Below are 26,619 nucleotides of genomic sequence, written 5' to 3'. Positions count from 1 at the left end.
ACTTAATCCTCAACACTGGTGCTTTTAATGAGCACCAGTTAGGGACACATTCATTTATGGGGAGATTAAATGATCTGCCCAGAATCACAGGAGTTTGAGCCAATGCCAAGACACAAACATGGTTCCCAAGCGCTGAAGTTGGCAGCTCTGACCATTATGCCACATCGTGCCCCTGCTTTCCTGGTTAGTAGTTGGTTCTGTTTTAGGTAGCTCTAACAGGGCTGGTGCAAGCTGCCTCCTGACAAGAGCCCAAACACTTATATTTTTTTTTACAGATTAACTACTGACTTTAAGTGCTGAATTTCTATGATTTTGTATGGGTAAAACATCAACCAAATTATAATATCCGTGTAACCTTTGTTTTTTTCAGTGAATTTCAAAGGTTTTTGAAATTCTATTTCAAAGTATTATGTCTCTGTAATGTTTATTTTTATATGATAATTTCTAGGATTTATTTTTACTACTAAGTATACTACCATGTATTTAAATTTTTAGTTTAGCATTTTTTTTTTGGAACTGTAGACATTCTTATTTTTCTAAATGTACTTTATATACATTTTAAAAAGTAAAAATTGCATATGTACTTATTATTAACTATAAAATGTTTCTGTAAATGTAATTAAACAAGTTTCTATTTTTAAAAATTATTTTTTGGTTCTGATGGTCAAAAAACAAAGACGGCACTACAAGTACTCTATGGTTTTTAATTCCGATCACAGGATCCAAATGCATCTGCGAATTATGATTTGTGGTTTCTTCAAAAATTAAAAAAAATATTTCAAATATGTTCCTCTCTCCATTTACAGTATAGACCTAAGTGTGAACATATTTATAAGTATATATGTGGCACCCTATATCTGTTTTTCAAGAAAGTTACTTATTTTACGTGTTTTGCAAATCTACTGACTGCATCCATGAATTCAGTCGATGACACACCCAAATCTTGCATTTTGATTGGGTACATTAGGACCCCACTCATGTATATGTAAAACCACACCCAAAATCATTTATTTCTCATGTGAACTCTGTAGGGAGAGTGTTGAGAACCAGTAGGGCTCTGCTTTTTGTTTACGTTTGTGGATAATGAGTTAGAATGGCTGCAGCTTCATCTTCTGTCCAGGAATAACACCCAGAACCTGTTGTAGGTGAGGAGGACGAAACACCACTTCCAAAAAAAGCAAAGTGATGCCTGGAAGCATTTTACAATACCTTCCTAGTAGACATGGTTACTGCTAAATATGTGCAGTGCACTATTTGTAGAAAGCAATTATCCAGGGGCACTGCAAAGAAGTATTTACATGAGACGAGTTTCATTTGGAAGCACTTAAAAACAATTCTTGAAGAAGTCTACAACTGTATGATTGCAGAGAAAGCAGGTGCAGCAGGACAATCCACCTCTACAGCACCCTTGGGAGAACCATCAACAGCTATAGTCATTACTATACCAGCTGCCTGTGAAGAATTAAGTTAGATGGTTACTCACTGTGTGAAATGCTGCATGCTTGTTGCTGTAAAAATATCTGCGGTGGTTGCATTCCTGGATACAGTGAAGAAGCATTGTTATTTTTGAACACTTAAGCAAGTTGTTTCTTTGGATTATCCTTTCCTTATCCCATTTACTACCCAGTTTTATTTTAAAAAAGCAGTTAAAAATACATTCAACTAAAAAAAGCATTATACTTTTTAGAACCACCTTCTGGTCAAGCAAAGAGCTAACTCTGTGTTTTTAATGTGTCAGTGACTGTATCTGTGTGTCCCTGGGTAAACCAGTGTCTATATCACAGTGTGGCTGTGTGTGTCAGTAGCTATATCAATGTGTGTCTTGGTGTGTCAGTGGCTGTATTGGTGTGTGCCTGGGTGTGTCAGTGACTGTATTGGTGTGTGCATGGATGTATCATTCTCTGTATCGACGTGTGGCTGGGTGTGTTACTAGCTGTACCAGTGTGTGCCCGGTGTGGCAGTGTCAAACAGTGTGTGTGTGGGTGTGTCAGTGGTTGTATCTGTGTGTGTACAGGTGTTTGAGAGAATGGGTGTATCAGTGACTCTATCCGTGAGTGCTTAGGTATGTCAGTGATTGTATTGGTGTGTGCATGGATGTGTCACTCTTTGTATTGGAGTGTAGTTGGGTGTGTCAGGAGCTGTATCAGTGTGTGGCTAGGTGTGTCAGTGGCTGTATGTGTGTGTTTGTATGGTGTTTGTGAGGGTATATCTGTGTTTAGCTAAGAGTGTAAGTGAGTGTGTCAGTGTTTTGCTGGGTGTGTCAGTAGGTATATTGGTGTGTAGCTGGGGAGGTCATTGCTTATATCCGTGTTTGCCTGCATGTGTAAGTGGCTGTATAGATGGGTGAGTGGGTGTGTCATTATGTGTATGAGTGTGTGCCTGGATGTGTCAGTGGCTGCATTGGTGATTACCTAGGTGTGTAAGTGGTTGTATCTGTGTGTGAGTGGGTGTCACTCGCTGTATTAGTGTGCGCATAGGTGTTTGAGACTCTGTATTGGTGTTTGGATGGGTGAGTAACTGTGTCGATGTGTACCTGGGTATCTGAGTGGCTGTGGTAGTGTCTGCCTGGGTGTGTACCCTGAGAATGTAATCTTATGGAACAGTACTGAAGGAAGTAATTAGTAAAATACATTACTCCAATAGATGATGCCATAGATCTGTTTAAAAAGAAAAAGAAAACACAAATCTCAGTTAATATTACAATTGATAAAATTGCACAATATAGTCACAATTCTAATAATGCATAACTTCATAATAACAAACACATTACTACACATTTCTTATGCAGTAATGCTTTGTTACATTACAATTAAGCATTTCATTTCCCCATTTTTACTGTTCTCAGGTTCTATACTTATACATCATAAATGATATACTTTTGAAAGAATCATCATTGAACAGTGGAGAAAAAACAATCATAAAGATAGTTGAAAACAAAAACTAAAACTGTCAACAAACAAAAATATATAGAAGGCACACAAGCATTTGGTAAGCCTTGTAAAGGCTTCGCCCCCTGGTAGGACAAATGATATCATAAATACTGATAATGGATCAGAAAAAAATACACTATACCACTTTCACAACTGTAATTCTCCTTAGAACTTCAAGAAGTTGCAGAAAAAAAGATAAGAATTAGGTAGCTCAGATGGCAGTTTTTGCTTGAATTTAATGTTACTATCACTAAATTCTGTCCATCAACTTTTACTTTTTACATGGACAGTGTAGTGCCCAGATATAAGAGCAACTCCTTCATGAAATATGACAGCCATAGTAGTATATGTTCTTTCAGAAAAAGATAGTTGTCCTGCTTTGAAATTTGTAATCACATTTTGCTATTTATTTCCATCAGCTCTGCATCTTTGTAGCACCCTTCTTCATACATATAATGTTGACATAAGATCTGATCGACAATTTGGGCAGGTATTGTTTTGTGTAGCTTATTTGAACAATTTGTCAAAAGACACAGTTTTGCAATCTGGCAGTGTTAATTAACAAAATATCTTTGAAACTATTTCTGTACTTGAGGTGAGTGAACAATATTCACATTCATGGTTCCATGAGTTAGTAAGTCTAAATAGCTCATCAATGCATATTTATTTTTCTTATAAAACTCCAAAGATCACAATTATAAATTCCTATGCATCCTGTTGAGTGTTTGGAGTAAACTGTAGAGATCTATTACATATATCTCAAATCTCAATTCAAGGTCTCAAATGTGTGAAGCAAAATGTGTTATAGTCCTATCACTATTTAAACATTGCAACAAAGCACACAGTGCAGAAAACAATCTCTTTTGTGGTTTCTGTTCAATTGCATATACAAGATGATATAATTGAAAGAGTACATTTAGAACAAAGTGTGCAGAGCAGTTGACATCAAAGGGATTTGACAGCTGGTAACCAAGAATATCTTCCTCATTGTCAATTTTTATTTTCTTATGAACTTCTTTATTTTCAATATATACACAAGTTTTCCCCGAGCACTCAAATATCAGTAAAGAAATGTCCATATATAAATCCTTCTTCGTGAAAAGTAAAGGTTCAGTTGGTGCAGTCTGGTAAGAATTTTCTTCCAAAATTATTTTATTTCAATGTTCCAATTTGCAATCCAAAGAAAAACAGCCTTCAATCCAAAGAATAACAGCCAATACGTGTTTCGTTGTGCTTTATTCTAGCAGTTGACTTCTTCAGGGCTGAAACCCAAAATGACATCACATAAGAATAACTCTGAAGTTCTCACTTACACATTTCTGCAAATACTGTTAATTAATTAGGACTAAACAAATAGGCTCACGAGTAGGTAATCTGCGGATCCTCAAACAATAACGTAAATTAGACTCGTCCCTAGTAACTCGTCAAAAAACTTTCCTACAAACAACCCCACCCCAACTTCTCTACTCACCGCTTATCCTTAGCACAGTCTGTGCATACTGACACCGGCGTGCAACTCAAGCGCCATTTTGGACTGTCTATTTACACAGTCTCACCATGGGCACCATCTTTGCCTAGTTCCTGACCATAAAAATGCGAACATTTAAGAAACATGTAAGTCCTAAGTAACATTGTCACTCATTTCAACAAGTAATCCTATATTGCCCTCACAATCTCAATTCCAAAATATTACTTAATATGTTTCTAAGGTATCGCTACAACTACTACACCTCCGTAGTCTCGCGTGATTACGTATTGACTAATTTTCAAATCTCGTTGTGTAGTTAACTTACAGAACTACTACAAACTACTGTACATCGCTCATAACTGACACGAGTCAGGTCAAAGCTAGCTTTAATAAACCGACTAGACATCAGAACGTAATCCGGTGGATGGGGCGCCTGACATGTTTACTCTAACAACTCTAATAATCCTCGTGCATACTAACGCAAAACGGGGAAGACCAATATAAGGTCTATCAGATTGTAAATTATTACGTTAAGGATGAAGATAAAACCAAGTACCCAAGATAACATTATCAAATACACGTAGCCAATCACTATAGCTCTTAAATATATGCAACAAAGTAACCAGAGCCATTCACATTATAATCCGACTGTATATTGTTCTATAGACCTAAATTCCTACCTAGCCAGGTTACTTAGGATTTACGTGTTTCTTAAATGTTTGCATTGTTATGGTCAGGAACTAGGCAAAGATGGCGCCCACGGTGAGACTGTGTAAATAGACAGTCCAAAATGGCGCTTGAGTTTCACGCCGGCATCAGTATGCACAGACTGTGCTAAGGACATGCGGTGAGTAGAGAAGTTGGGGTGGGGTTGTTTGTAGGAAAGTTTTTTGACGAGTTACTAGGGATGAGTCTAATTTACGTTATTGTTTGAGGATCCGCAGATTAAGTACTCGTGAGCCTATTCGTGATACATTTTGGAAGTGGAGCAATACGCTGATAATCTGAGAACGGTGCGCAGCGGTTATTACAGGAGGTGAGTGGATATGTTAGACTCAGGTACTTGTACAGGTTTATAGCAAGTGTAAACATGGGTATTACATTTTCACACTTTTTGGTGTTTTTCAGAAAGCATGCTATCGAGAACATATGTGGATTGAAGGGGTGTTACTGATTATGTCTTGAAGAAGACGGATTAAACCGGTGAGCATATGTTATGTTTGAGTGACGATGTTCTGTACGTTGCGTGATATGACTCAACTGTGATTTAGGGATCTTGAGACTCTCTGTGACACTGAGAGAGTAGATAGTTATGTAACGTTATGGTTGCACTTTTAATCTCTGTATAGTCCTGGTGAATATAACTAGGTGCTAGTATAAAGGAGAATCGTGGATACGTTTCTGTGATCCACGTTAGATTACTAATGTACTTTGCGCTGACGAGTTGACTACTTGATGGGCACTGGGTATTATTAATGTGGCTCTATATGACAGACTACTTAGGGAGAAACAATGATTAGACGTTTTATATTTCTCCTTAGGGATTTATTTTGTTTATGAGGAATTTAGTTTGACTTGGGTTGAGTTGACCCTGTGAAGGAACATATGATAGATGACCAGACATTACAAGAGGTTGGTAGTTTTTTTGTTACTAAAGGTTGCATAGTCTCTAGAATTAATTTCAGAGTGGCACATTTAATGGGTGATATCTTGTTGGGAACTTGGTTCTATCCCTCTTTTCTTGAGACACTGGGTATTGGCTTGAGGTGGTTTATCTTATATTTAGTCTTAATTAATGAACAATATTTGCAGAAATGTGTAAGTGAGAACTTCAGAGTTATTCTTATGTGATGTCATTTTGGGTTGCAGCCCTGAAGAAGTCAACTGCTAGATTTAAGCACCTACGAAACACGTGTTGGCTGTTATTCTTTGGATTGAAGGCTGTTTTTCTTCAGATTGCAAATTGGAACATTGAAATAAAATAATTTTGGAAGAAAATTCGTACCAGACTGCACCAACTGAACAATTACTTTTTACGAAGAAGGATTTATATGGACATTTCTTTACTGATATTTGAGTGCTCTGGGAAAACTTGTGTATATATTGTTTTTTACATGTGTGGATAATAGTGGGGTTGTGGTAACCAACCTCTTGTTCTCCTGGAGCACCTTTGGAGACCTGCTTGTCATTACTTTCCCTGATTGTGCAGAGCGCCCATAGTTTATGACTAGTTACCATATTTAGATTTAATTCTTTATTTTCAATCATTATTTCTTTCCAAAGGCATCACTAAAGTCCATTGGAAGTTTTTGCTTTGGACAGATGTGCCCTTTCATAAATGAGATACTGTCCTAAATGAGGCGCATAAATACTTATTAATCGATTGTACTCTTTAACACAGCTTAGATTAGCGCTTACTTTGCTGACATCAAATGCACCTAAATGCAAATCGGACAATGTTCTAACTTGCAATAAGGTTACATATGACATATCTTCCTTAAACACTGTACTCCCAACCTTACCCAATGCTGAATCTTCACTTAAACCTTGAGATTTATGTATAGTTGCTGCATATGCCAAAGAAACTGGAAACTGTTTCCGTCACACATATAAGACTTGCACAAGTAAAAAGCATATCGTGGACCTTCCAATCTGTTGTACACTATCAATCTGAGCAAATTTAATGTCGAAGTACTCTTTCTCACTCCTCTTAGGAAAGCTAATAAAATCAATAATTTTACCCATAGCACTATTAACTAATCCTTCCTCAACAGTTACATTTTGATGTAAAAGTACTCTACAGTTTTTACAAACACTTAAAAATGTCTGCAATCCTGCAGATTATGAAGCAGCTATAGAGTGGTCTGCCACAAACTGATTGTTTTAAAAGGCGCATTCCGCTAGTTTAGGCATCAGGCACACAATTGGTTTTCCTTCTTGAATGAAAATCAGCATTGTCTTTGCTACTGTCTTGTTAGTTGGAAACACATTTTTAAGAAGATGACTTTCTAGCAGATGCTTTCCTTATTTAGAAAGAACACCTACTCTAATATCCTTCAAAATATTCCCATATTCAATGTCAGATACTTCCCACATATTCCTAAGCAATACTCTGTATTGGAAGTTTAACCAAATATTGACATTTCCAGTTCTTCCCAAAGAATTCTAAGGTTCACCTTGAAGCAGTGTTCTAAACACAGGCTGTACTTTCACAGGTGTAAGTTGCAGTAGATCTCTAAAAACTGACAAGTATTTTTCTCGAAATAGGGCATTGTAGTCTATTTGTAGAATGTGTTGCATTCTCAAATGTACAAAGGCAAGCTTTAAGTTTGAGACTATGCTCACCTCATAGATGATTGAAGGCTTAATCTGTTTTAGCACTCTCAACACTTCATGGCAAGCTTCACTAGATAACTTTTTGGCATTTTACTTTGCTTTCATGCTCCATAGGCAGCATCAAAAGTTGATGTAAAGTAATTACTTGCATATTATGTGCAGCTAATCCAGTGGTTGCTGTTATTCCACATGACAAATTGCACTTTGTAGTCTTTGGTAGGAAAGAAGTGATAACTTGCGGTAAACAGCTTTTACCAGTGCCAGCTTGACCCCTGACAAACAACAGTATAGGCTTAAATGACGTGCATACACACTTTTTCTTGTCATGGAGGAATCCATTCCCAACTCTGTCTCGTACCTTCATATATACTGTTCCAAATCAATAGATCCCTGATTGCTTGTTGCATTGCAGTCTCCACCTCATTCATTGCAATGACAGCTTCATTTTCAATTACTGGCTGTCCATAAGGATCTTGACTTAGAGGACCTGAACTTTGCCTACTTTGTGAACTCTCCTTAGGTATCTCAGCATTTCTTCCTATTCAATTTCATCATGTAACTTTTTCAAAGGATTAGAAAATACTGAACACTGAATGCTATCCTTTTCAGCATCAAAAGAGTCTTCATAGCAGTCAAACTCTCCTAGTAATTCTGATTCAGAATGCCAAGGCTTAAACAGCTGTAGAAATGCCAAAGAGATAAACTCCCTTTTCTCAACAGTTTGGCAATTCAGTTTTCAATGATTAATTATACTGCCTTCATCGACATTTTTGGTGATATTGCTTCTATATCTATAGTTTTAAAGTATTTCATGAATATATACATTATCAAAATGTGGACTCCATTTTGTATAGTAAGTATCCAACATGTATGTTTTGACAATATCTGTACTTTCTGGGTCAAATTCTGCAAATTACTGAATTTCAGGAAACAACTTCAACACTTTATTTTGAGTGCATGCTAGGCCTAGACTCACCCAAACAATTCCTCTCAACTTAAAGTTTAAACAGAATGAACTCAACCAATCACAGTATTCATAGGATCCAATTCACCTGTGCAGTAGCATCTTCAAACTGAAGTTGTACAGTCTTTTTGTTAAAGACTATTCAGCAGAAATCTCTTCTCACATATCCTTCATCTTCGTCTTTTCAGATTTCGTTATCTATGTAGTAACATAGCTAGCAACAGCTATAGATTTGTCTGCCACAAACGGAATATCCATATTGGCATTCCACATATTCAGAATGACATGGTTGTAGTCATTGATATATTTTGAAGCTTCTGCAAAGGTTGCAGGCCTTTTTGGTGATTTTTGAATAAACATATCTGTGACTGCAGACAATAACCTGTTGACCCTTTCATTGGAAAGAACAGGTTTTGGAAATCCAAAATGACGTTTACTGTAGAATTTTTCATTTGCTCTGTACTTCAGTTGACAGTACTTTCCACATCTTTGTGATTGACAAAAGCAGAACTTGCTGTTTTAGGCAATCAATTCAATTTGTTTATTTTGGTTTGGAACTCCTACGGAGGTCCACAAAAACATATCAATAAATTAAAAAAAGAAACAAACTTTACATATAGTCAAAATTCTTTCTTATACATCGCTACATCCCAAGGGTAATTCTTATATTTGGTGTACTGTATAATGTGCAAATAGTACAATAAATACATAAGACAATCAAGAATCTGACCAGCTCACAAAATATAACATTGGAATAAAACTACTATAAAAAATATTTTTCCTAATAAATAGACAATTTTGTTTTTAAATTGATATATCTTATGGCAAACCATTTCATTTGGGGGAGACAGAACCAGAGATCGGGCTTCCTAGGCAGAGTGAATATTAAATTTGATAAAAAATGGTTTTAAGAACACTCGCCTAGCTCTTTGCAATTTTGTACATACAAATAAAACATGATTTAGATCTTGAATTTGTGAATGGCACATTTCACAGATTCTTTTCTCTCTTGGTATTTTTTCCCAGATACCGGTAACTTCTCTTAGAGGCATCAAATTAAGTCTCAGTAGGAGTATCAGCCTTCTAGTCCCATGAGGCATATTCCAAGATAGATAGGGTTGTGGTTTATTCCCCAAGGCACTCCCACTGACCACCTCATTACTGGACTTGGACAGACTTAAAGCGACATCTCTAGCCAAACTGATAAAAGGGAATAGACTTCTATAAAAGCTGTTTCAAAACAGACTTGGGCATAGGAGAAGCGGGGTTCAAACCAAGACCAAATGTTTCATTTGCAACAACAAAAGATCTAAAAAACGTTGATTGATCTTTTAATGTGTCAAAAATCTCTGTTCTGAGGGCAGACCTAAGTGTATCCTCCTCCCCCCAGAAGAGGGAATTTCCCCACCGCAGAGCCCCTGCCAAGGATAAAGCAAAAGAAGAAACGAAACCAAATTTGAGACATAGTACATGTGAAGCGGCCAAAGAATTTAAATTACAAATTTGACGCAAGATTCGTCCTTCTGCCTTATCAAAGGAGAGCCAGTATTTTATATCTAATACCTCAGCAACATATATTAGTTAGGGAGGGATTTTTTCCCTAAAAACTGATGAAACATGGCCACAAGGGTGTCTTCCGCAAGTTTTGTAAAATCTATTTAATGCACTCACCTGGGAGACAGCCTTACTAACACAGTATTTAATGTGCTCCAAGTCTCGGCCTGTTTTTGAAAAAACGTACCCCAAATATAAGTACGAGTCAAGTAATTCCAATTTTTCAAAGCCAAGCATCCATGTTAGACATCTCTTTATTCTAAGCCCCTGCTTACGAAAGACCAGAATCTTGCTCTTTGTAATATTAATTTTCAGGAAATGGGCCTCTGCATATTTACTTAGAGCATCCAGACGACGTTGCAAGCCAATAGGCGTTAAATCAAATATTGCCACATCATCTGCGTATAATAGAAAGCCAACGGACACTGCTCCGATTCTAGGGGCATCTCCCCTGACCGAGTTCAGGGCACCGGGGAGATCGGCAATATACAGGGAGAACAAGAGAAGTGCTAATAAGCAACCCTGCTTCAGCCCATTATGTGTTCTAATTTTGCATGATAACCCCTGTGAACCTCCCATCAGAACCTGGCACCAGGTGTCTGTGTGTAATTCCACAATAAGGCCCAGAAGATGCTATAGTATGCCGAGAAGAAGCAGCTTTCTCCACAGCGTTTGGCGGTCCACTTTGTCAAATGCTGTGGAGAAATCAATAAAAGCTGTTTACACTGACATACCTCGTGAAAAAACATATTTCTCCAAAATAGTCTGTACGACTGCTATATTGTCATGGGTGCCATGATTCTGTCTAAAACCATCTTGTTCCGGAGGTAGAATATTCTGATCATACGCCCATTGATGACGATGGCATAATATACTTTTTGCGAATAGTTTACCTGAGGCGTCCAACAGGGTTAATTGTCTAAAACTGGCCCGCAGGATTTTCAGTCTCTTTTTATACAAAGGGGCTATAATACTCCCCTTCCAAGAAAGGGGGATTGTATTTGTAATAAAACAATAGTTACAATGGCTCTAAAAAATCACCCCATGCATCTGGCTCCTTTTTGATTAATACAATTGGAATTCCATCTGGCCCTTGAATGCCGAAGGTTCTAGCATTCCTTATGTATCTTACCACTTCCTCTGCTGATGGGGGGGCCAAATTCACCAAATTCAATAAAAGTTGATTTTACCCCGTCAATCATCACGGGAGAACATGGGATGTTATTTTTAAATAAAAGGGAAATATAGTCCACCCAATCCCTCTCTGGGAATGGTATGGGTCGAGCCCTTTGCCTATAATCATAGTATTCTGCGATCAGGTATTTTCTTGAATGTTTTGCCCTTGAAGCTTCCCTCAGACCAATCCACTTAACGTCATACTCCCTCCTTTTTCACTAAGCATACAGCGTCTTCTTGTTTGCTTAAAGCGATTGATTTCCTGCTGCTGATCTAGTAGGAAATGTATGTACTGTTTCCTGACAAGACGGTCAATGGCTTGGTTTAAAGGCATTAAAAGGGACATACCCCGTTTGGGCAAACAAGGTGCGGATGATATAGAGCTTAAATTACATATCTTCTCCATCTGGGTCTCAAATAGGTGAATAATATTGGCATGAGCAAGACACTGTTTTTCTACATAATCCTTCTTCACAATCGAACCTACTTTAAGGGTGTTTTTTTGCATCCAAAAGGGCCGAACATTTGCTTTATTAAAAGTAGCCATGCCCTGACAAAAATTCCCCGATTTGGCTCACTCAAAAGCCACTTTCACACCCAATATACTATGATCACTCCATATCGACGGGGTAACAAAAACAAAAAAAACACAAGCCCCAAACATTTGATAGGAGACAAACACGTAATCTAAAAGGCTCTGGGTGTGTTGAGAGTGACAAGTAAAATGTGCTATTTTGTCAGCAGGTATTCTCCCATTTAGAATAATCAAATCCAAACTTCTAATGCTATCCAGCAGTAGGAACCCCCGTTTGTCTGTTTTTATTCTATTTGGTAGTAAAATCTCAGAAATGTGCCTGATTTCCTCTTTATCAGAATTGGCATAAATCCCAGAAGCAGAATTTGAAATTTTGGCATTAGCTCCCCCACTATTGTCACTACGGGGCATTCTTCCCTAAAGGCTATATCTTGAATAAAAGAAAAAAATACGCACAAGAAATGATCAAAATTTCTACCAGGAGGGATGTACAAATTTGCCACCAGGAAGGAGGTGGACCTGTCAGAATCTCCCAAACAAACCTGCTTCACACATATACAAAGGTTTGAGAGGTGACAGAAAATCTTCTGGTTCCAATTAAGAGTTTTTCAGCTGTATGGACACCCCCCTACTAGCGTGTCCCCTTTCAGTGCGTTTAGCGTGGCAAGAATAAACAAAATAGACATTGCATTCAAACTCTTTGCAGGACCACGTTTCTTGTAAACATATAATTAAGGGATTCATAGTTTTCAGTGAGTTCAGTTTATTTCCATTGGGTCCCAAACCGGCCATATCCCAGGACAGAAGTAGCCCATGCAGGCTACCTTAAAGGAGCGTTCCTTATTACTTCCGGATGTGTATTATTCAAATCTCTTACCATCCAGCTCCACTGGGCAGATTCATCCTCTAAATCCGGAGACTGAGGGGCAACTACCACATCAGACACCCAATTTATTGAGCGTCCCCTCCTGTCCACGGAGACCACTATATCTTTGGTAATACCCACAGTTTACTCAGTGTCAGGGCCCAGCGCATCAAGCGCCACTGAGTTAATAGCCCTAGGGGATTACAAATGATGAGTTTTGGAGCCCACAGTTTGGTATTCAACGTGTTCTCTAACAGGTGTTATGTCGAGCCCTCATTTTAAAAAATGCTCACAATTCTGCAAAACCAAATTGCTTTGGCCACAATCAGGGAACCAAAGGTGACCCTGGAATAAGGATTAGTATTGTGTACGTTGATTGTCACATTTAAAATATCCTTACTTGCTATCAATTTTAATGCTTCCAGTTCTGAGACTAAACTGAGGATAAGTCCTCTGTTTACCGGAGGGGATTCATTATCAAATAGCCATGTAAAATCCACAATTGAAGACAATCTGGTCAGTACCCCACTAATTTTCTTTGGGGAGTCCCTGCAGGGGATCCATAAAGGGACCCTATCAATGGAGCTGACGGTTTGTGTAACACCATGTGGTTGAATATTCAAATGTGAGACAACATTGGAAGTTAATGCTTCGATGTTTCTGATGAATGTAGATGTGGTCTCTGCTGGGATCACTGACATAATATCGATAACACAAATATCGATGTAGCAAAATATCGAGTAAAAAATATAGAATACAAAAATATCAAACTCCTATCTCCAAACAGGTAAGTGAAAAAATATCGAATCAAAAATATCGTTGTAAAAAATATAGATAGTCAAAATATCGATTTTTTTAAATGTCTTAAAAGTAATTGAAAAATAATAAAATATTAAATATAATTAACTTAAACATACTTAAAATACTTAAATAACCTTAAAATTAATAAATAATTAATTTAATTTAAAACTAAATAAACATACAATTTAATTTTTAAATACATACATAAATATAAAAATTAATATTAATAAAAAATATACAATATTTTTACCGTAGGTTAGCGGGACAGTAAAATTTACTGTTACCACTCCACTGAGTGCAACAGTAGAGAAAGCGTTGGATAGCGTAGGGGTAAATATTACTCTTCCCACTCCAGTGAGTGCAACAATAGAGAAAGCGTTGAATAGCGGGAGGGTAAAAATTAATATTCCCACTCCAGAGAGTGCAACAGTAGGGAAAGCGTTGGATAGCGTAGGGGCAAAAAGTACTATTCCCACTCCAGAGAGTGCAACAGTAGGGAAAGCGTTGGATAGCGAAGGGGTAAAAATGACTATTCCCACTCCATGGAGTGCAACAGTAGGGTAAGCGTTGGATAGCGTAGGGGTAAAAATTACTATTCCCACTCCAGTGAGTGCAACAGTAGGGAAAGCGTTGGATAGCGGGAAGGTAAAAATGACTATTCCCACTTCAAAGAGTGCAACAGTAGGGAAAGTGTTGGATAGCGTAGGGATAAAAATTACTATTGCCACTCCAGTGAGTGCAACAGTTGGGAAAGCGTTGGATAGCGGGAGGGTAACAATTACTATTCCCACTCCAGACAGTGCAACAGTAGGGAAAGCGTTGGATAGCGTAGGGGTAAAAATGACTATTCCCACTCCAGAGAGTGCAACAGTAGGGAAAGCGTTGGATAGCGGGAAGGTAAAAATTACTATTCCCACTCCAGGGAGTACAACAGTAGGGAAAGCGTTGGATCGCGTAGGGGTAAAAATTACTATTCCCTCTCCAGGGAGGGCAACAGTAGGGAAAGCGTTGGATAGCGGGAGTGTAAAAATTACTATTCCCACTCCAAGGAGTGCAACAGTCGGAAAAGCGTTGGATATCGTAGGGGTAAAAATTACTATTCCCACTCCAGAGAGTGCAACAGTAGGGAAAGCGTTGGATAGCGGGAGGGAAAAAATTACTATTCCCACTCCAGAGAGTGCAACAGTTGGGAAAGCGTTGGATAGCGTAGGGTTAAAAATTACTATTCCCACTCCAGAGAGTGCAACAGTAGGAAAAGCGTTGTATAGCGTAGGGGTAAAAATTACTATTCCCACTCCAGGGAGTGCAACAGTAGGGTAGGAGTTGGATAGCGTAGGGGTAGAAATTACTATTCCCACTCCAGGGAATGCAACAGTAGGGAAAGCGTTTATTATTCCCACTCCAGAGAGGGCAATAGTAGGGAAAGCATTGGATAGCGGGAGGGTAAAAATGACTATTCCAACTCCAAAGAGTGCAACAGTAGGGTAAGCGTTGGATAGCATAGGGGTAAAAATTACTATTCCCACTCCAGGGAGGGCAACAGTAGGGAAAGCATTGCATAGCGGGAGGGTAAAAATTACTATTCCCACTCAAAGGAGAGCAACAGTAGGGAAAGTAAATAATTCATATATAATTAAAAATAAATTAAATATAAATACCAATTACAAATTAATTAAAATTTATTACCAATGTAATATATTATAATAATTAATCAATTAAAAATAATTAAAAACATTAATTACTAAAAAATAATTACCTATTAATACAAATTAATTACCAATAACAATTAATTAATTAACAATTGAAAAATAATTAACAATTAATTCAAAAAAATACCAATGAATAAATAATTTTTTTAATTAATTACAATTAAATTACTTCCCACCCAATTCCCCTATAAACCCACAACCCGCTACAGAAAATAAATAAAAAATGAACATAATTATCAATTAATAAATTAATAAAAATTAATTACCAATTATATTTTAATTAATTACCAATTCAAAATTAATTAACAATTAATTCAAAATAAATACGAATACATAAATTAAAATATTTAATTAATTATAATTAAATTACTTCCCACCCTATTCCCCTATAAACCCACAACCTGCTACAGAAAATAAATAAATAAAATTAACATAATTATCAATTAATCAATTAATACAAATAATTACCAATTATATTTTAATTAATTACCAATAAAAAATTAATTAACAATTAATTCAAAATAAATACCAATAAATAAATTAAAATATTTAATTAATTATATTTAAATTACTTCCCACCCTATTCCCCTATAAACCCACAACCCGCTCCAGAATTATATTACGCAAAAATTAAATACCATAAAATTAATTAATTAAAATAAATTATAAAATAAAAATACACTTTTAACACATATACTAACATAAAAAACAATTACATATTATTAAAAATATAAATATTAACTTACTTACCTCAAATTCGATATTTTTGTTGTCTATATTCTGTCCATCGATATTTTTGTTGTCTATATTCTGTACATTCGATATTTTGTCCATTCTATATTTTGGATTCGATATTACTGCTATTCTATTCGATATTTTTGAAGTCTATATTCTGTCCATTCGATATTTTGCCCATTCTATATTTTTTACTCGATATTATGACTGCATACCCTCTGCTGTTTTAGGCCTTTTTCATCACTGTCTTTTGGGATGCTACTTGTAACATACTGTTGTATGTAAGAAAGTACTGACTCATCTGTGTCTGTTCCAAATGTTGGTGCATCTTTTATCCACAAAAACACATGAATATGATGAACACCTCTTGCTTGGTACTCTTTATGCCAAAAGAAATCTGTAACTTTTCCTAGAGGTGGATTTTTTGTAGCAAATAAAGGACATCATGGCTTGATATGTGTGTTTAAAATACATGCAAACATTTGCAGGATCCAAAGAGCAATTTTATCCTGGTGTCTTCAGATTGATGTCCGTAATGTTATAGTTTGCTTCTAATAAATAGTAATGTAAGTCATCCCATGTGTACTCTGCACAACCAAGGGTCAGAAACCAAGTTGGTGCACATACATTTCGTAACATTTCGTAACATATATTTTAGTTTCACCCTGGCGACGATACCAATGTTCATTGGTGCCACTTTGACATGCCACCAAATTTATTAAATTGTATTTCAACTTCTCATCTTTTCCATGAATTTTGTCAACAAAGGCTCATGAGGACATATTTTGTAGATTAACTCCTGTCTTAAGAATATGTTTAACAGCGTATGATAGTCCAGACAAATCACTTTCAAATAACAGATGGAATATAAATGGAATTGGAATTGGATAAAAGCTAGGGTCCTCTAAATATAATCCAGTTGAGGAAAACAGCAAGCCACTAAACCTTTTTCCCGGACACTCATTGGAGCTCTTTTAGCTTGTTTAATCCGGTACAGTTCAATGGCACCTCCCATAACATATTTTTTAATGCAGTGGAGGGATACTGTAGTGCTCCTATATTTCTTCAGATTTAGATTCATCCACTTTTTCAAATTGTCCTCTTGAAGGTAACATTTCTTCCTCCATGCAAATTCCATATGGGAGAACAGCTACTGCTTTGTAATACGTATTATTGTGTTTGATGAGATAGAATGTAGCATTCTTCATTAATACACAGAAAGAGTTGACCAGGTCTAAGGTGGTGTGCTGCCCTGAACAGTGAACGAGGGTCACAGGTACATGTGTCAAAAGGGTTTTATTGAGTCACACTGGGCCAGACAATTCCCATCAGACCACCCTTGTGGCGGCATTTCATCATATGGGGATAAGTGGTCGCTCCATAAACCGCCCATATCTTTGCGTGGCGGTGCGACAGTGAAGAGCGGTACACTGAGCCACAGTCATGCTCCAAGAAAAAGAAAGAGAAAGAAAAAGAAATGGTGAGATAAGTGCAGTGCTCTAGAAAAAATGTGCTAACTAAAATTGACTACCTAAACTAGGGAGAGTACCTATAGAGGTTGGCGTAGGTGTCAAGATTAAAAACACGCCTAGTAGTGGATGAGTGAAACTACATATTGGCGTTGTGTAGAGTGGTCAACTAGTTTCAGCTTAGCGGAGTATTACTCCAGCTTTCATCAGGACCTTATGGTAATAAGCTACTGCGACAAGGTGTGTTAAGTGTACAGAACAAAATGTAGGGTACATGCATTTACGCTGAAGGAAGTCATAAATCTCCCCAAAGCTTGGAACTTCAATGTCCACAGGAGACAGAAAGGGAATCTTCTTCCTGTCCAGCTTTGTGTGGGTGAAAGCCCCACCTCGCCCGGCAACCGCTCGGGAGAATGAGGCCCCGCTCTATCCGTTGGTACCCGTTGCTCTGTGTCGAGCGGAAGCATTCTTCACCTTATTCACATCCACTAGTTTTTGCCAGAGTATTTTGTTTCTTTTGGACAGACCATAAACTAGAATAAGTGGTTAATCTGTATCTCTCACTACACCCACAGTTTCAATATTATGTTTATGATCTAAAGCTAAGTACACACCTCTACCTTTGAGGCCTTTCTGTATCTCAGTTGGTGATAGTTTCCCTGTCTTTGATTCCTTACAAACTACTGGTTGAAATGTGTGTATAGATTGTATCAGTATTGCTTCATGAATATTTAGATGCTGAAGTTCCACAGGAATTTGAACCAACTCTAACTTATTATGTAGTGCACTCGCAGGCAGTTTGTTGTCCTCTAATTTGTCATAGCAATACTTACAGATGATCTTCCATGTTGACATATTGAACCGTTCCTGCACAAATAAATACGCAGTAGATTCCAGCCACTTTTCTCTGTTCTAGTGTTCAGTTTTTGAGAACACATCAGCATTTTGAGTTTGGCATTTGCAGTGAGTGCGCTGACAACATATGCATAGTTTGGTTTCTCTGTAGAAACTGCATTAAACTTTGCTATTTCCTGTGCAAAGTTATATGTACCAACATCTGTGTTCTCTTCCTCTACACCTGGACATACAAATTCCTCATTTTCTCCAGAGACTACTTTAGGACCAACAAAATGGAATTGAAGATAATCACAAATGTTTTCAACCTATGATACTGTACCCTGCAAACGTGTTTTGTTAAATTCTCCTAAAGACTGCCAGAATTTTTACAAAGTAAATTCTTCTAACCAAATTTCAAATTTTGGAATGATGAGCAGCCAACACTCAGAAATGATAAAAGGTGCTTGAGCACACTTTTTTGGATAAACACACCATTGAATATTCTTGTAAATTAGTATATTTCCTTACTTTGCACGAAACTAATCCTTGAGAATTAAAATGTTCCGCTTCACATTTTTACCTGGAAATTGATGTAGAAAAGTTCTTAATATATCAACAGATTCCTGGTGAACACTGCAAATACTGCTAGACTCCCATTTATACACAGGGGCATGTCTATGCCTTCCTTTTTCCTCCGCAGCTATCTCTTCCTCTACATTTTTTGGAACCATCACATCTTTTGCAATGGAGTACCATCTTTTACCTCATGTCAAGTCAAGTCAAGTCAATAAATTTATATAGCGCAGTACATACCCAGAGGGTCTCAAGGCGCTTGAGGAAGGGTGGGGAATTACTTGTCGAATAACCAGGTTTTAAGTTGCTTTCTGAAGGCTAGGTGGTTTTGAGTAAGGCGGAGGTGAATGGGAAGGGAGTTCCAGGTTTTAGCCGCTAAATAGGAGAAGGATCTTCCTCCCATGGTGGTTTTGTTGATGCGTGGAACAGCAGCGAGTGCCTGGTTGGAAGAGCGTAATTGGCGGGAGGGGGTGTAAATGTAAATGTAAATGTAAATGTAAATAAATGTAAATGTAAATGTAAATGTAAATGTAAATGTGGGTGTACTTGTAAAGTGCACTGCGACTCCATGGAGTATCCTGGCGCTGAAGACCGCTGGGGAACCCGTCCTGGTTTTCCCTGTGAGATGGTCCCTTTCTGGGTATCTCCAAGGTGAAACCAGGCATCCCCGGCGTCTGTGGGGGGCCGTTGTAGAGATGAGGCAAGCTTAATGCCCAGAGTTGCCGAGTGTGTTCCCTGGCTAGAGTAGGCACCGAGGCGAGAATTATCGAGTCCGTTTTGACCCTGGTCCACGACCCTGCCGCGTCGGGAATTGAACCTTGGTCCCGGGCCATTCTCTGCTTACGGGTCTGCCGCCTCTAACCAGTGAGCCACACCAGAAGGATAGTCGCGTGTTGAGGCACTCGGGTCCAAGTTCGTAGAGTGCTTTGTGTGCGTGGGTGAGGAGGCGGAACGTTATCCTCTGATTGACGGGGAGCCAGTGGAGGTCTTTCAGGTGACCGGAAATGTGGTCTCTATGCGGGATGTCTAGTATGAGTCTGGCTGAGGCGTTTTGGATGCGTTGGAGTTTTTTCTGAAGTTTTGCGGTGGTACCGGCGTAAAGGGTGTTTCCGTAGTCCAGGCGGCTGGTGACCAGTGCGTGGGTGACCGTTTTTCTGGTTTCGGAGGGGATCCAGCGAAATGTTTTTTTGAGCATGCGGAGAATGTTGAAGCAAGAAGATGAAACGGCGTTGACTTGTCTGGTCATCGAGAGTGAGGAGTCCAGGATGACGCCCAGGTTCCGTGCGTGGTCTGTTGGGATGGGTGCTTTTCCTAGGGCCGTTGGCCACCAGGAGTCGTCCCATGCGGAAGGGGAAGTACCTAAGATGAGGACTTCTGTTTTGTCTGAGTTCAGTTTAAGACGGCTGTGCTTCATCCACTCGGCTACTTCTTTCATTCCTTCGTGTAGGTTGGTTTTGGCGGTGTTCGGGTCTTTGGTGAGTGAGAGGATTAGTTGAGTGTCATCAGCGTAGGAGATGATGTTGAGGTTGTGTTGGCGTGCGATGCTCGCGAGGGGACTCATGTATACGTTGAAGAGGGTGGGGCTGAGTGAAGATCCTTGTGGTACGCCGCAGATGACTTTGGTGGCTTTTGACTTAAACGGTGGGAGGCGGACTCTCTGAGTTCTTCCGGCAAGGAACGAGGTGATCCAGTCCAGTGCTTTTCCTTGTATTCCGACGTTGTTGAGGCGTTGTATAAGGGTGCTGTGACAGACTGTGTCGAAGGCTGCAGAGAGGTCAAGGAGGATGAGGGCGACTGTGTCTCCGTTGTCCAGTAGTGTTCGAATGTCATCTGTTGCTGCGATGAGAGCGGTTTCGGTGCTGTGTTTGGCTCGGAAGCCGGACTGTGAGGAGTCGAGGAATTTGTTTGTTTCGAGGAAGGCGGCAAGCTGGTTGTTGACGGCTTTCTTGATGACTTTTGCCGGGAATGGTAGGAGCGAGATGGGGCGGTAGTTTTTGAGTTCGGTGGGGTCGGCTGTGGGTTTTTTCAGAAGTGCGCTGAGTTCGGCGTGTTTCCAGCTTTCCGGGAAGGTGGCGGAGTTGAGGGAGCAGTTGATGACGTCTCGGAGGTGAGGTGCGATGATGGAGTCTGCTTTGTTGAAGATGTGGTGGGGACATGGATCTGTGGGGGATCCTGAGTGGATGGAGTTCATCAGGCGAATGGTGTCCTCAGTGGAGATTGGGTTCCAGTCAGAAAGGGTGTTCGAGGGGGGTTTGCCTTTGGGGGTAGGTTGGGAGGGTTGGTCTTCGGGATGGTTGTTGAAGCTGTTATGGATGTCGGCGATTTTGTCGTGGAAGAATGAAGCTAGGGAGTCGCAAAGGATTTGAGAGGGAGTGATGTCGTTGGAGTTGGCGGTGGGGTTGGTAAACTCTTTGACGATGTTGAATAGTTCCTTGCTGTTGTGGGCGTTGTTGTCTAGTCGGTCTTTGAGTGCGGATTTCTTGGCTGTCCGGATCAATTGGTGGTGTCTGCGGGTGGCTTTTTTGAAGGCGTCTCTGGTGATGGAGTTAGAGTCTTTTTTCCAGGCTTTTTCCAAGGAGCGACAGAGTTTCTTGGAGCTCTTGAGGTCATCGTTGAACCAGGGGGCGTTTTTACTGCCTATCTTGATTTGACGTTTTTTCAGGGGAGCTAGGTTGTCGGCACTGTGGGTTAGCCATTGAGTGAGGTTACTGGCTGCTTGGTTAGGGTTCGACGAATAGGCAGGGGTGTTTTGGAGAAGCGATGTGGAGATCTGGTCGATGGAGATTTTGTTCCAATTTCTTCGCAGAGTAGGTTGAGGGTGGATGTGGATTGTGGTCTTTTTGTAGTTAAAGTGAACGCAGCTGTGGTCCGTCCAGTGGAGGGCTGTGGTGTGATTGAAGGAGATGTGCTTGCTGGAGGTGAAGATAGGGTCGAGTGTGTGTCCTGCGTAGTGGGTGGGGGCGTTTACTAGTTGTTTGAGTCCGAGGTTGGCTAGATTGTCCAGAAGGGTGGTGGTGTTGCTGTCGTTGCTCTTTTCCAGGTGAAAATTGAAGTCTCCCAGTAGAATGTAGTCCTCGGAGGGGAGGGCGTGTGGGGTGATGAAGTCAGTGATGTCTTCACTGAATTGTGTACGGGGTCCTGGAGGCCTGTAGAGGAGGGTGCCTCTGAGCGTTGTGTTGGGGTCGGTGTGGATCTGGAAGTGAAGGTGTTCGGCGATAGTGAAGTTGGCGTCGGAGTTGGTTGAGATGCGGATGGAGTTCTTATGGACGATGGCGATGCCTCCTCCTGTTTGGATGGGGCGGTCTTTTCGGATGATCTTGTAGCCGTCCGGGATGGCTATGGTGATGTCTGGAGCAGATGAGGCGTTCATCCATGTTTCTGTTAGGAAGGCGAAATCCGGAGAAATGGTGTCTAGTAGATTCCAAAGGTCGATGGCGTGTCTGTGGACCGAGCGGGTGTTGAGCAGGATGCATTTTAGGTGGTTAGTGTCGGATGTCCGTTTGGTGTTTGTCGGTTTGGTGTGGCTCTTGGTGCAGTCAAACTTGCAGGAGTAGCATGTGAAGGGTCCATGGGTGTGTCCCGGTGTGGCTTGGTGGCAGTTTGGTGGCCGGCCGGGGTTGAGGGCAGTGAGGGTGGCGGCGTCAAACGTTATGCGGACGGGGTGGGTTTTGCGAGGACCAGGGGGTCTGGCGCTGGGCGCGGTCCAGGCGCGGACGGGCGTAGACGGGCTTACCTTTGGCGCACCTTCGGCGCGCATGGGGCGTGACCGCTGCGCGTAGTTCCATCTGTCATAAATGGAGGGTAGAGGGGGGCGGAGCGTGGGAGGGTCAGCTGGGAGGCGGGAGCGAGGTGGAGGGAGGGTCTGGGACGGGTCAACAAGCTAAACAAAATGGCAGTAACAACAACAAATACTGCGAGGGTGAAGAAATAATGTTGGCCGAGGAGCGCTATGTGGAAAATGAATCACAATGCAGCAGTGGAGAGGCGCTAAGCGCTCGGCAGCAGGCAGGCACAGTTAAACATACAATTTAAATATTCCCAATGCAGAGTAATGCCCAGCAATGGCGAGCGCTTCCAAGCGCTACACAAAGTTTAAAGCAGATAGCTCAGATACACAAATGCGGCAGACAATCTAAATAAGCAGTAATGAGGCAGGCAGGCAGGCGCAATGAGCACGATACCGGAGGTGAGGAGCTGAGGTGAGCGACCGTTTCTGTTGAAAACAGGACGGTCACAGCTTCCACGAGGGCAGCTCCTAGTCTCTGTGGGTGGGAGGGTCAGCTGGGAGGCGGGAGCGAGGTGGAGGGAGGGTCTGGGACGGGTCAACAAGCTAAACAAAATGGCAGTAACAACAACAAATACTGCGAGGGTGAAGAAATAATGTTGGCCGAGGAGCGCTATGTGGAAAATGAATCACAATGCAGCAGTGGAGAGGCGCTAAGCGCTCGGCAGCAGGCAGGCACAGTTAAACATACAATTTAAATATTCCCAATGCAGAGTAATGCCCAGCAATGGCGAGCGCTTCCAAGCGCTACACAAAGTTTAAAGCAGGTAGCTCAGATACACAAATGCGGCAGACAATCTAAATAAGCAGTAATGAGGCAGGCAGGCAGGCGCAATGAGCACGATACCGGAGGTGAGGAGCTGAGGTGAGCGACCGTTTCTGTTGAAAACCTCATGGCATCTACCAGTTGTTTTATCTGCATGCGCTAACATGTTCTCTTGTAAGTTGCTTTCTTCATAAATGAAAGGCTCAGTACTAGACATATGCTTCCATTCTCATCTGAAGATTTTACAAAAATTACTTTTATTAATACGTCTTTTTTCTGGCTTTTTCTTTTCACAGACAACACTGTTTTGTCCAGTGTTCTCATTATCGTCAGTATCAAAATAAATAGTTTTTGCTTCACTACAAATGCTTCATCAACTATACTTTTAGCATTTTGTGTCTGCTGAGTGCATCCCTTCTCCTTTTATACTGTGCCATATGTTGTACCAAATTCTGTATTACCCTACTATGAAACATTCTCACTTGTATTTCTTTACATACCCACAGGTGAATCTGACAGTGCTTGCATGGGGTATAAATGACCATGTAAGTGCACATGCAGATTAGGAAATGGTTGTATGAATAGTTTTATTGGTGTTTTTCTCAGTTTGTCAATTAGTGTCTGGCTACAACTGTTTTGTGTTCATAAACTCTTTTTTGAGACTGTAACTGCTTGTATAAGTGCAAGGGTTATGTAGTGTGTAACAGACAGTGCAGGTCTGTCACTTTCGATGTATAAATATGTTTGAGTTAGTATATGCATGAGTGACTTGGTTGTGTTAGTACTTGAGTATATATCTAAGTGAGTGTATTCGCGCCGGGACACTCCTTGGAGTATCTGCGTGCGGTACAAATGCATATAAGATAACATAACAGAGCCTCTGTAGATGTGTCACTCCATATGTAATTAACGGGAAACGGCCACTACAACGCGGCCGTGTCCACAGATACCTTAACCACGCATGCAGTACAACGCATGCGTGGTTACCACAATAGCCTTTACCACGCATACCTTTACTACGAGGTATGTAGTAAAGGCATATGTGGTAAAGGTTAAAAGTAAAAAAGGGGGCTTGGGGGGGTCTCCCCCCCCAAAAAAAAACTCACCAGAAGTCACGTCGGGATATGCAGGCAAACAGCGTTGTTTAAGAGAAAACGGAAACAAACTTCCGCTTTCTCTTAACGACGTATGACGTCACCACGGAAGAATTCGAGGAAAAGCTAGTGCGTAGAAATACCATTCCGTTGTAACGCATGCGTGGTAAAGGCATGCGTTGCAATGGAATGCGAAGTAAGAACATACAACCGTAATTAACTGTCAGTGTGTGACTAGCTCTGTAAATGCCTCTATAGGTCTCTAAATGGGTATGTACGTGTCTGCATGCATTGATCTCTTACTAAGTGTTAAGGGATATGACTGTGTGTGCAAGTGGCTCTGTTTCTGCTGGATACATAACTGCTGTGTAGATGTGTGAATGGATGTGTAAGTGCCTCTCTCGCCCTCTGACTGGATGTGTGAGTGGCTCTATGATTTTGTAAATAGGTATGCCAGTGGCTGTATGGGTGGCGACTAGGTGTATAACTCAATATATGACTGCGCACATCTGTCTGTACCACAGTGATTGCTGGATACATATAAATTGATGTATATGTGTTTCAGTGAATCTGACAGTGCCTGAATGAGAGTGAGAATAACTATGAAAGTGCATGTATAGGAGAGTAAACGGGTGTGTGAATTCTGTTATTAGTGTCTATTTCTGTATCTCAGTTACTGCCTGGCTACATCTGTTTTGAGTTCAGAAGTGCTTTTCAAAGATTTTAGCCGAGTGTGTCAGTGCCTTCCTGTGTCAGTGACTAGGTACAAATTATATATATTATTACATTATCTACTGTAATCAGTTCAGTTCAAGCAAGCTTTATTCGACGATTGTCATAAAAGCACATAAAAAACACAATTTCATCAGACATAAAAACATTTTTAAAATAGAGGGAATCAAATTCATTAAATAATTACAACACAATTCATGAATACTAAAGTGCGTATTTTTGGCATCTTGTTTAGGTCGTCTCAGAGAGGAGTTACCCTGGCAGTAGTTTACCTCTGATTGCCCATGCCCAACCAAGGAACTTGGCAACATCTATAAACACAGTAGGATTATTACTGGTACAGATTATTCTAGCTGCTACTATACCACACCTAGTGCCCAACAGCTTACACATGGGTCTTAACCAGATCCGCCGTGGTGCTTTATACGCCGGACATCCAAATAGTAGGTGATTTATTGTTTCTGAGGTGGCAGGGCAACCGGGACATGATACCTTTTCTCCCCTGGACCATCTAGATGTAAAAGCTCTAATTGGTAAACTACCAATTCTGAGTTGAAAATAGAGTTTGCGGTCCAGAGGTTTTGTAATGTCGTCCCAAAAGGCTTCAAAGTTGACCTCATCTTTAAGACCCAGATAAATCCCGGTCATTGAAAGGGGGGCAGTGTTCCTAAATACTTGAGAGGCCGCAGCCTCCCAATACATGCCCTTCAGAACCTTCTTTGAGGGAAACATAGCATTTTGTGGGTTTTCCCAAAGTTCCTTTAGTCCCAATTCAGCTAGCTGTTAACAGTAATTTGGCCACGTCATTTATATACATGGAGAATAAAGTTGGCGCGAGCTGGCAACCTTGGCGTACCCCCCCTTTCCACAGGAAACTGGGTGGTGACATTTCCTGGACGACCCCACCTAATCTGCCCAAAATTGCGTTCGTGAAGTCTTATGATTAATGAAAGGAGGGCACGGGGCATACCCATGTCGTTTAGGACACTCCACAAGGTTGTTTGGGGAACTAGGTCAATCGCTGCCCTTAAATCAATAAAGGCAGCATAAAGGCTACCCCCACCAATTAGCACAGTCTTCCAATAAAGCATGGAAAAACTGAGAACTTGATCAATGGTGCTAATGGAGGCTCTAAATCCTGCCTGGAGGTGGGATAAAATATTCTGCTCTTCTTCCCACGCCTGAACCTTGTTTAGAATCAGCCTTCCAAAGATCTTTTGAATAGTGTCAATCAGGCTGATTGGGCGATAATTGCCAGGCAATGTTTTATCTCCCTTCTTAAAGACTGGAA

This window comes from Lissotriton helveticus, chromosome 4_1, assembly GCF_964261635.1.
Source record: "Lissotriton helveticus chromosome 4_1, aLisHel1.1, whole genome shotgun sequence".
NCBI classification, from domain to species: Eukaryota; Metazoa; Chordata; class Amphibia; order Caudata; family Salamandridae; genus Lissotriton; species Lissotriton helveticus.
The sequence above is the reverse complement of the archived record's forward strand: the minus strand, read 5'-3'. Positions refer to the sequence as shown.